This window comes from Tenrec ecaudatus, chromosome 9 (assembly GCF_050624435.1).
Source record: "Tenrec ecaudatus isolate mTenEca1 chromosome 9, mTenEca1.hap1, whole genome shotgun sequence".
NCBI classification, from domain to species: Eukaryota; Metazoa; Chordata; class Mammalia; order Afrosoricida; family Tenrecidae; genus Tenrec; species Tenrec ecaudatus.
In genome coordinates this window covers 19,968,233-19,979,576 of record NC_134538.1, presented here as the reverse complement: position 1 = coordinate 19,979,576, position 11,344 = coordinate 19,968,233, and the positions used below count along the sequence as shown (strand labels likewise).

General features: G+C 42.0%; 1 long non-coding RNA gene across 1 annotated transcript; it reads right to left on the bottom strand.

Moving 5' to 3' along the window:
* Positions 1-216: 216 nt before the first annotated feature.
* Positions 217-7,208, bottom strand: LOC142456305 (uncharacterized). The gene is made up of 3 exons (XR_012786058.1): positions 7,070-7,208; positions 1,762-1,885; positions 217-360 (listed from the first exon to the last, which is right to left on the bottom strand). It is a non-coding gene; the product is annotated as an uncharacterized LOC142456305 (long non-coding RNA).
* Positions 7,209-11,344: the final 4,136 nt, after the last annotated feature.

Sequence of the window (11,344 nt, the reverse complement as noted above, 5' to 3'; positions counted from 1 at the left end):
GACAATTCCCTTGGGGTGCAGGAGCTGACAACTTATGGGGGTTAATTTTCTCTTAACAAAGAAAGCCAAAGATCATGGGAACCACCGTGCTCAATCGCTAAGAGCGCCTGCGTGATGATGACTTTATCACGTTTCTGCTGGGCTTTAAGCTTGCAGAGCAACCATAGCAACAACACTCCTCCATAGCACATTATTGCAGAAATGTAAACACCCCCACCCACTCTTTAAAGTAGGAAAAGGCAGTAGAAAGCCAAGAAGTAAAATCTCCAACAGTTATGGGTTTCATTCTTGTGCCATTAAGAGTCGTAATCTGCATCCGGAGTTGTTCTTGAAGTTCTTCCAGCTCAGCTGTCCATTGTCCTGTAAGATACTGGGATATATTCTTGCTGCTAAAAGAAGACTCATTCAAGAATTTTAAAGGTATTATGCACAAATTAGGTGTTGAAGAAACACAACTTAATTGCACCATGCTCGTAAGAGTATCCACTTGTTGTTGTAATATATCAACTCTCTGGTTCACTAACAGTAAACCAGACATTAATCGAGCATCCAATTTATGGACTGTAGATAAAGCTTCTGATGTAGATTGCGTAATATTGTTAATGACATTTGCTGTCATTACTTGATTGAACATAGCCAATCCTGCTGTAACCGCTGCTGCAGCTGAGATAGTAATAGCTGTAATAATTGCTGCAGTAATGCCAAAATCTCTTTTATATCTATAAAGTGTAGCAATAGGAAAAGTATTGGGATCTGCTTCAACCAGTACAGGTATCATAGTGGGAATCTTTACTATCAAGGCAAATGGCTCAGAGCCATTCCAACATTCAGCAAGCCAACACTGACTGTAAAACTATTACATGAAGCTTCCCAAAATGTATCATTTGCATGACTAATGTTGAATGTTAACAGAAAGAAAAATGGGGGCTGGACACAAACAGGTGATGGCTGAAATTGCACTCTTGATATATTAACCATAGTATTTACTTTCAGCCTCTTTGTAGTGGTATTGTATACACCGGTGACATTGTATAAAGTATCATTAATTCCAAACATTTTTGCAAAAGGAGTCACTATTGTAGATGCTCCACGTTGATTATATAATATCCATTCATACCACGGCCAAGTATTATCAGGACCAGTGATATTAATGCTGCTATTCCATTTTGCTTTACCTAAAGCTGGAGTCATAACAAAACCTGGTATAATAGGTTTGTTCTGATAGTTTGGAGACTGACATTGAGTAAAAGAAGGCGGAAAACCTTTTTCAGGTAAACAACTAGGTAATATGACACGTCTGGTCACATTAGGTGGCACTACTGATTCATAGATGGGCCCAGAGGGCCTAGATCCCTCACGAATCATCATGAGTGTTGTTATATTTACACCTTTTCCTTTCTCAGAGGTGCCACTTCCACCTGTAGCACCTTGTGCAACTTTCATAAGGGTGGATATAATATTATTAAATGCAGAGTCTCCAGAAGGATCCACCCAATTGACTAAAGACCCATTTCTTACATGTATACAAGGTGCACTAGTATTAATGATAGTAAAGCACAAAATATATGCCAATGTAAAATTGCTTGCATTATATACTTTAGGAGGCTCCCCTCTAGGTGTAATACATGGTATTCCCAAATCACATTGCGTTGATAAGAATAAGGGTAATATTGACGCATTCGAGTGTATGGGAATAGGTACAGGCCAAGTTTTAGCTATAGCCCATAAAGAAACTCCTTTAACTATTGGGGTCCATATTACCATCAGTATCAGCAACATTATTAGGTTGATCATCGTCTTCTTCATTCTTCCTGCTCCCACGATCTTCATCCTCCTTAATTAGTCTCACCAGTCTCTCTGGCACCCAGATGGGGTTTTCTTCTTTCTGTGGAAAAACACAAATTGCTCCCCTGGGCCTGATTAATATGGGGTCCGGGCCATACCATTTATTATCCAATACATTTTTCCATCGGGCCTTTTCCTTTGGTGGCTTTGGCCATTGTCCATGTCTGTCTGCAGCTGATTGGCCTTTCTCATCCAAATTTTAAAAAATTAGAGTAAAAAGAGTTAAAGATAAGGCCATTCTAGGGGTAGTGACCATCACGGCCTCTATTCCCCCTTTTTGTTTTAATAAATATTGTTTTAAAGTACGATGACACCGTTCCAAAATTCCTTGCCCTTGGGGATTGTACGGCAAGCCCGTGAGGTGTTTTACTTGCATTTGCAAGCAAAACTGTCAGAACTTGGTGGAAGTATATGCAGGCCCATTATCCGTTTTTAATATGGTGGTCTTGCCCCATGCACTCCAAACCTCTAAGCAATGTTGAATTACTTGGCTGGATTTTTCCCCCGTTAGGGGTGTTGCATGTACAATGCCAGAACTGGTGTCCACTGACAGATGCACGTACTGCAACTTTCCAAAAGCAGATATGTGGGTAACGTCCATTTGCCAGATGTCGAGAGGATGGACGCCTCGAGGATTTACTCCAACTGAAGGTTTAGAAATAAATTCTGCACACTTGGCGCACTGCAACACAATAGTACAAGCCTCTGCGCAAGTAATTGAAAACTTAATGCGTAGAGTGGCAGCAGGCACATGATACAGCTCATTAAAGTCTTTAGCAAGTTCAAAATTGGATTTAGTTAACACAGGGAAAGCTCTTGTAGCTTGATCAGCCAAATCATTACTTTTCACCATAGGTCCCGGAAGCAAGCTATGAGCACATATATGCTGAATATAAAATGGGTGTTTTCGTTGTAAAATACATTTTCTAATTTGAAATAAAATATCTGCCACCTTGCTAGATTGCTTAATGTAGCCAGCAATTTCCAGCTTAGACACTGCGTTGACTACGTAGTGGGAGTCAGATATGATGTTAATTGGTTCCGTGAATTTCTTAAAAACTTCTAAGACCACCAAACATTCTACTAATTGAGGTGCATTAGCTAAAAATTGCAATGTAGTCACTTGATTATTTATCACATAGCATCCTTTACCTGTTTTAGAGCCATCTGTATAAATGTCTAAAGCTTCCTTAATGGGGTTGTTAACAGTGACACGGGGAAAAATTACTGGATGTGCAGTCACAAACTGCAACAAAGAATGTTTAGGATAATGGTTGTCTATTAGTCCATTAAAACTGCATTTAAAAATTGCCCACTCATCTGTAGTGGCGCACAGTGTAGCAACTTGCTCACTAGTATATGGGACAATGACACTGCTAGGCTCTTTTCCAAAATGCATAATAGCTGTCTTAACTCCCTTTAAGGCCATTGTGGCTACCATAGAAGGATAGTGTTCAATAGTTTTTGAAGGTGAGGAGTGAGCATGGATCCACAACAAAGGTCCAGTCTGCCACAATACCGCAGTAGGCGCGCAGGCAGTTTTTAAAATGCACAGTTGAAAAGGAGATTTTATGTCTATTCTATCCAACCGCGCTTCAGAAATGGCTTTTTCAACCTGTTCTAATACTTTTTGAGCTTGAGGAGTGATTTCTCGAGGAGAAGTAATGTGGCTTTCTCCTTCCAAGATATTGAACAATGGCTTAAGGTCAGCAGTGGATATCTTTAAATATGGGCGGAGCCAATTGATATCTCCTAGCAACTTTTGAAAATCACTTAATGTCTTTAACTGATCCTTCCGTATAGTCAATTTTTGAGGTGTTATATGACATGGACTTATTGTGGCTCCTAAAAACTGTCCAATTGAAGATTGTTGAACCTTATCTGGTGCTATTGCTAACTGATGGGATTCTAATTCCTTAACTACCTCACTGTATCCCTGCTGCACATCTAGCTCCTCTTCTCCAGTTATTAATATATCATCCATGTAATGGTAAATTTTTAACTGACCAAATTTTTCTCTGACAGGTGCTAAAGCGTGGTCCACAAATAACTGACACATAGTAGGACTATTAGTCATTCACTGTGGCAAAACTCGCCACTGATAACGTTTATCAGGTTCTTCATGATTAATGGAGGGTAGAGTAAAAGCAAATCTTTCCTTATCTTTCTCATACAAAGGAATGGAGAAAAAACAATCCTTAATGTCTATTATAATGACAGTCCATCCTTTAGGTATTGCAGATAACAATGGAAGGCCTATCTGTACAGGACCCATGAGTGACATTTGGGCATTGATGGCTCGTAGATCATGTAACAGCCTCCATTTTCCTGATTTCTTTTTAATGACAAAAATAGGTGTGTTCCAAGGTGACACAGATGGTTCTAAATGTCCTAGTTCTAGCTGTTCTTTAACTAACTTTTGTGCCGCAATTAATTTTTCTACTGGAAGCGGCCACTGTGGTACCCAAACTGGCTCTGCTGAGAGCCATGGAATGGGTAGTGGCTCCGCAGTGGCCCCTAGGAAAAACCCAGACCTGTGCGATCTTTCTTCACTGCTACTTCTATTGGTTCAGGACAACGCTGCAGGTGTTTCCCTACTCCCTTTCCCGGTACATATCCCATTTTTTGCATAAGTTCTTGACATATAGGTGAGTAATCATTAGTTAGTACTAATCCTAGATCTGTTAATATGTCTCTTCCCCACAAATTTACGGGTAAGGGGAGAACATATGGCTGGAACTGGCCTGATTGTCCTTCCTCAGCCTTCCAGTGCAACCGCCTGGTGCTTATCATAGGCATGGATGCATACCCGAGTCCTTGTAGAGACTGTGAAGATTGTGTTACTGGCCAGCAGGAAGGCCACCATTTAGTGGATATAATGCTTTTATCTGCCCCTGTGTCCAATAAACCTTCAAAGTTTTTCCCTTCAATATTCAGTGTCAAAGTTGGGCGTTGATCCAACTGCACCGAAAAGAAAGCTCCAGCTTCTCCTGATGATCCAAAACTCCTTTTTTCCCTACTAATTTTGGTACTTGGAAACAGTGCATGCTCACTAGGCAATACCAAGAGCTGCACTATACGGTCTCCAGGTGAGATGGCATATATTCCCCGTGGAGAGGAACACATCGCCTTTACTTGTCCTGTAAAATCCTGATCAATAACTCCTGGGTGCACAATTAAACCTTTTAAGGTGGTGGAGGACCTGCCAAGCAGCAAGCCCATGGTGCCTTCTGGAAGGGGACCATAAAAATCCATAGGAATGGGCTGACACCCTGCTGTGGTGTTAGTACTGCTCTGGTGGTGGCACTGAGGTCCACCCCTGCGGATCCCGCAGTGGCCCTTTTGGGATTGGCCTCCCCAGTGGGAAGAGGCCGTCCTCCTGGATTGCCCCATACATTTGCGGGCCCTGGGGACGAGGGCCCCACTTCCCGTTTTTTGGCTCCTGGTAATATTGCTCTAGGGGGTGTCCCTTGCTATCTTTCACAGATCTGCACTCGTTGGCCCAATGTCTACCTTTACCACACCGAGGACACACACCCGGGGTCCTTTTGGGCCCTGTCCCAGTTTGACAATGTTTTTTAATATGTCCTTCCCTACCACACTGAAAGCATCTTAATGGGCCTCTTTTTTGGGCCGCCATTACTGCAGCAGCCAGTCCTGCATTAGTTAAAGGACCACCAACTTCCCTGCAAGCCTTCATCCATGCCTGCAATCCTTTAGACTTCCATGGTGTAATAACTGCTCTACATTCTTTAGTACACTGCTCAAAGACTAACTGCTCAATGAGAGGCATAGCTGTATTTTGATCTCCAGAAATTTTCCCTGCTGCTTCCAACATTCGTGCCACAAAATCTGAAAAAGGTTCAGTAGGTCCCTGTACAATTTTTGTTAAGTTGCCTCTAACCTCTCCTTTATTAGGTAAAGTTCTCCATGCCTTGCTTGCAGCAGAATTTATTTGCTGATATACTTGCAATGGATATGCTGTCTGATTATTAACCCATCTTCCTTGGCCTGTAAGCATTTCAAAATCCCATGCTGGCTGCCCTGCCGCAGCATTTTCTCGAGCCTGAGCTGTTAATAAATCCTGCCATAAAGATTTCCATTCCAGGTACTGTCCTGTAGTCAATACTGCTTTTGTTACAAATGTCCAATCGGCAGGAGTCATAGCTTGACTCGTAAGCCTTTCAATTAAAGATTGAGTATAATTTGCACTTACTCCATAAGCTCTTACAGCCTCAGCTAAGTCTTTTACTTGCTTGTGTTCTACGGGTGTATGATAACGAGCGTTATTCTGATCCTCAAATACTGGATACATTTGTTGAATTTCTCTACGGATATTGGGTGGGCAAAAGGAATAGCCACACCCTTTTTGCTTTTCTTCCTTATAAGGAGGTGGTGCTGATGGGCTCACAGCTGACTTCCGCTGAGCACTATACCGCCCTCTTTCGGCCGCTTTTAGTGCATCATGCCGACCTTCCTCATAGCGAGCAGCTATCTCCTCTAACTGCTCCTCCTCCTCCTCTGATATTTCCAAGAGTTCTAGTTCTCGCCATGGATTTAAAGACTCCGAATGGCGGGTACGGTTCTTCTTCTGTTGATCAACTTCCTCCCCTAATTCTACCTGCACAGTTTCTTCTGTTTGGGCATGCCTTTCCCGAGTCTACTTGGACTCGCCCCGAGCCTCTCTGGACTCGCCCCGAGCCTCTTTGGACTCGCCCAGTTCTGTTTCTGACATGCTTTCCTGAACGTCCTCCAAAGCCTGCTGTCCCTGCTGTAATGACTGTCTACACTCTTTATCCTCAACACATGCTTTTATTAACTTCCAGATGGGTCTAGTTCCTGGTTTCAATTTCCCTTCTTTTGTAGCTCGGTCTACATCCCAGCCCAGTTTCTTCCAACTCGCCAAAGTTAGAGAACCTGTAGATACAAACCACGGTGCTATCTCATCCACATTTGTTACAAACTTACGCAGCGTCGGCTCTGAAATTTTTAATCCTCTCTTCCTTAATAAAGCATCAAGCGCTGTAACCATGGTGTTTATTGCTACGTTCCCCATATTCCCTACTTATGTAGACAAGAATTTAACACACAGGTTCACACGGTTTTTTTGCAAGATAAGAAGCAGCAGGCTGTCCCCCGTTGAAACCGAAAGTGAAAGTATTAGAATGCATACAACAGTTTGCAGCTCTAGCAATCGTTCAGGCTCATATCTCTCAGAACTTACCTCTATAATTCCGTGTGGTTCTGAATCCTCCCTGGTGGGGGTCTCCGCTCATGCCTTAGATGATCGTAAATTCCCGGGTTCTTGGCACCAATTGTCGCGCGCCAGGTCTCTCCAGCAAGAAAAGACGCACCACAACAGGATTCTTCCACAAGCATTTAATTTTTCATTATGCAGTAAAAGACCTTGAAACCCCAAACTACTGCTGCTTATATATGCTCTATGGGGACGTGCTGTGCCTTGTTTGGTGCATTTGCCAAAACCTCATGCATTGATTGGTGAGTTCGCCAGAACCTTCGTTTGCATACTCCAGGGTGGAGTTATGACTACGTCATCTCAGCATCGCGCATGCGCTAAGTGGTTGTTTACCACTTAGTTGGACCACCGCCCTGACTGCCCAGCGCCATCTAGTAATGGCAGCGAGAGTTGCGGCTACCCACATCACGAGAGCTGTGGCTTCCCACATCTCGCGAGAGCTACGGCTTCCCACAAATACCGAATGGAGATACCCACACCATCCCTGAGAGGCTAACCTATGAGATGTAGCCACTAACATTCACCCGAGGCTGAAGATCAGCACCCAATCCTAGCTGCTATGCATGCATGACAGAACTGAGCCTGGTAGTGCACTTAGTTAGGCCTCAGACTGCTAAACCCAAAGTCAGCATGTGAAACCACCAGCAGGACCACCCGAGAAAGACTAGGCTTTCTACTTGTGGCAGTTAGATAATCTGTCAACTTGCGAAGGGTGGAGTTTAACCTGTTAATCAGGTCACCATTTGATGACCTCATTTGGAGGCAGAACACAGAGAGACTCTCTGGGAGACATTCCTGTTGACAAGCCACATGGAGCTATACTGATAGAGCCAGAGCCCTGGAGCTGGAGGAGCCATGTGGAGACCCACACCAGCGCTGAGATGCTCCCACTACCACTAGATCCACAAGTCCTTCCACCCACTGACCTGTGGTCTTCCTGCATTCAGTGTCATTGCATGGCTGTGTTAGTCTAAAGAGGAATTTATGGACTAGTATTGACATATGGGGTAATATTGGACTTATGGACTTGATCTGGACTAGGCTGGCATGTTTCCTTTTTCTTTTTTTAAACATTTTATTAGGGGCTCATACAACTCTTATCACAATCCATACATATATATACATCAATTGTATAAAGCACATCTGTACATTCTTTCCCCTAATCATTTTCTTTCTTTTTTTTTACATCTTATTAGGGGCTCATACAACTGTTATCACAATCCATACATATACATACATCAATTGTATAAAGCATATCCATACATTCTTTTCCCTAATCATTTTCAAAACTTTTGCTCTCCACTTAAGCCCTTTGCATCAGGTCCTCTTTTTTTTTTTTTCTCCTCCCTCCCCGCTCCCGCCGGCTGGCATGTTTTCTTAATGTTGCATTGCTCTTTGATATAAAATTACACACATATGAGTGTCTATGACTTTGTCTCTCTAGTTTACCCAGACTCACAGACCACTCCCATGATTATATGCTCAGGAGCCCACAGGGATGGTTTTACTTTACTCTGTAGGGTTGCTATGAGTCAGCATTTACTTGATGACAGTGAGTTTGGTTTGGTTTGGAAGGTAAGCAAAACGCAATGGCAATTTCTTAATTCAGTTCAACCTGGTACACTCACAGACCTAAAAATCATTGCCTCTAAAATAGCCAAAGAACTGAACCTTTGAAAGGAACTTCAGAAGTCACCTGGGAGAACACTGCAGACCATCGCTGGCCCCAGCTATCTGTAGGGTTTCCCAGGATGCTGGCTCTACCTAGGATGGAGGATGTCTGTGTCAGGCCCTGTGCAAACTGACATCTACTTTCTTCTCTTTCCTTCCAAGAAAATCCCCAGAAGTGTCCTTACCCTGCCCCCAGGCCTCTGGACTTGGGAACTGAGAGCTGTGGACTGGGAAAAGTGCAGCTCTGGGCTGCTGGTGCTTGAGGTTGCTCTGGGACTGCTGATGGGAGGGGGAGGGACACTGAACTCCCTCCACACTCAAAACACTGCCTTCCTTTCAGATTCACAGCTGGGCATTGTGTCACAGAAGCTGTGAAAGGGGCATTTATTTGTCACTCTCCTCAAGAGTCTGTGCCACCCCTTCCCCCCTCACCCCCCCACCCCAGTCCTCCTGCGTAGAAGAGAATCTGATCCATTAGAGTGAATGGAAAGGAGACTCAAAGGACTAATGGCTCTTCCACCTCCTAGAGATCTGATTAGATTACTCCACGCCCCAGGTTTGTCTGAAAGACCCCATTCTCCTTGGTCTTCTCCTTCCCTTGGCATTCATCTGGGCCACAGCTACTTACACAGCAGTGACTAACTCACCTGTTTGATCTGTGACTTGGCTTTCCTTTCTAAGTATTCCTGATACCATCATGCCCTCTGCTGGTAGGGGACTAAAAGCCAACCCAAACTCATTGTCAATGAAGGGGTAGAACTGACCCCTGTGAGTTTCAGAGACTGTAATTGCTTATGAGAGTAGAAAACCCATCTTTCTCCATAGGAAAGATTGGTGATTTTGAACTGCTGACCTCCCAGTTAGCAGCCCGGCTTGTAAACGTTATGCCACAGGGCTCCCTGGAAGGTGAGAGGTCTGGTAAAATAATTTCTGCTTGCTTGGGCAATTGGCTTGTAATGACCTTTGTGTTCCTTATGCTATTTATACTCTGGAGAAATTAGGGTCATGTATAGAAGTTTTCTGAAATTTGACCTGGCTGGAGCATTTTCTTTTGAATTGGTTTATTTTTAATTTTTTTTAAAAAAGGTCAGAAGTAGTCATTTCTTTTCTATACAAAACTGGAGGCACTCCTGCTCTATATCCCTGACTCCAGGTCTCCAGTTCAGATCAAGGGCTCCCTCTTCATCCTCTTGTCTCACAGAACTGGGCACATTCTCCTAGCATTCCAGGACAACATGGCTTGGCTCTCAGGGGTCTGAGCCACTTCATCCAACCAAAATGCTCCATCCATCATTGTTTTTATGTTACACTCTATTACTATAAACTGCCCTTTGCATACTGCTTTACTGTTTCCAAAAGGTTTTTATATGTTGTGTTTTCATTCTCATTTGTTCTCTGGAATTTAAATTTTCCATTCTTCATTTCTTTAATTACCCATTCATTTTTATGCTTGTGTTCAATTTTGATTTATTTGAATTCCCCCCTGATATTTCTATTTATTTATAATTCCATAGGTTTTTTGATCTCAGAGGATACTTTGTAGTCTCAGTATGTGTCACAATTTATTAAGGCTTATTTTGTGGTGTACTGTATGGTCTTTTCTGGAGAATGCACCGTGTGAGGTGGAGAAGAATGTATACTGTGCTGTTGTTGGGTGGAGTATTCAGTATATGTCTAGGAAGTCAATTTGGTGAATTGTGTTGTTTATTTATTTGGTTTCTTTGTTGAGTCTTTCTAGTTGGTCTGTTCTTCACACAGATTGGTTTCTTAAAGTTTCCTATGATTTTGATATGTATTTCTCTCTTCAACTCTATAAGAGTTTGAGTAATATCCAGACTTTTTTTGATTGATATGCTCAACCTTTCAAGTACAATACATAGTGTGTTTCCAGAAATTTGACCATTTTTTCTAGGTGTTTAAAATTTGTTACTCTTTTGTATATACTGCTTTTATTGTTTTAAATTTTGTTGTGACCTTACACATTTTATTCCTTATTCATTTTATTTTAATCTTCAGCCTTATTAAACTTGCTAGTGGTTTGTCCATTTCATTAATCATTTAAAAGAGTCAAATTCTTGTCTTGTGGAGCCCTTATTGTTTTTCCGTGTCATTCTTTCTCCTTATTAAAATGGGTGTGCATATATTAATATTAAACTACCCCTATGAGCATGACTTTTGCTTATAGAGTTTGCTAGTTTTCATTTTACTTTATATTTTCTTTATTCTAAACAGTTTTATTAGGACTTCAACCATATGCCATACAATTAAATTATTTGAAAATTTGTACAATCACTATCACAGTTAATTTTAGTGTACATTATTCTACCTTGTACATGTTGTTATTCATGTATTTTTTTTAATTGTGGTAAAAAGTACACACAACAAAATATTCTCCAGTTCCACAAATTCTACATGTAGTATCACTGCCATTGATTGTACTTTTAGTGTTGAATAACCATTATTGACATGCTTTTCTAAAATTATCCCACCAACATTAACATAAACTCAATATCTTCTAAGCAAGACTCTTCCTCCTTCACTCATGGTCACCAATGGTTTACCAAATATGGT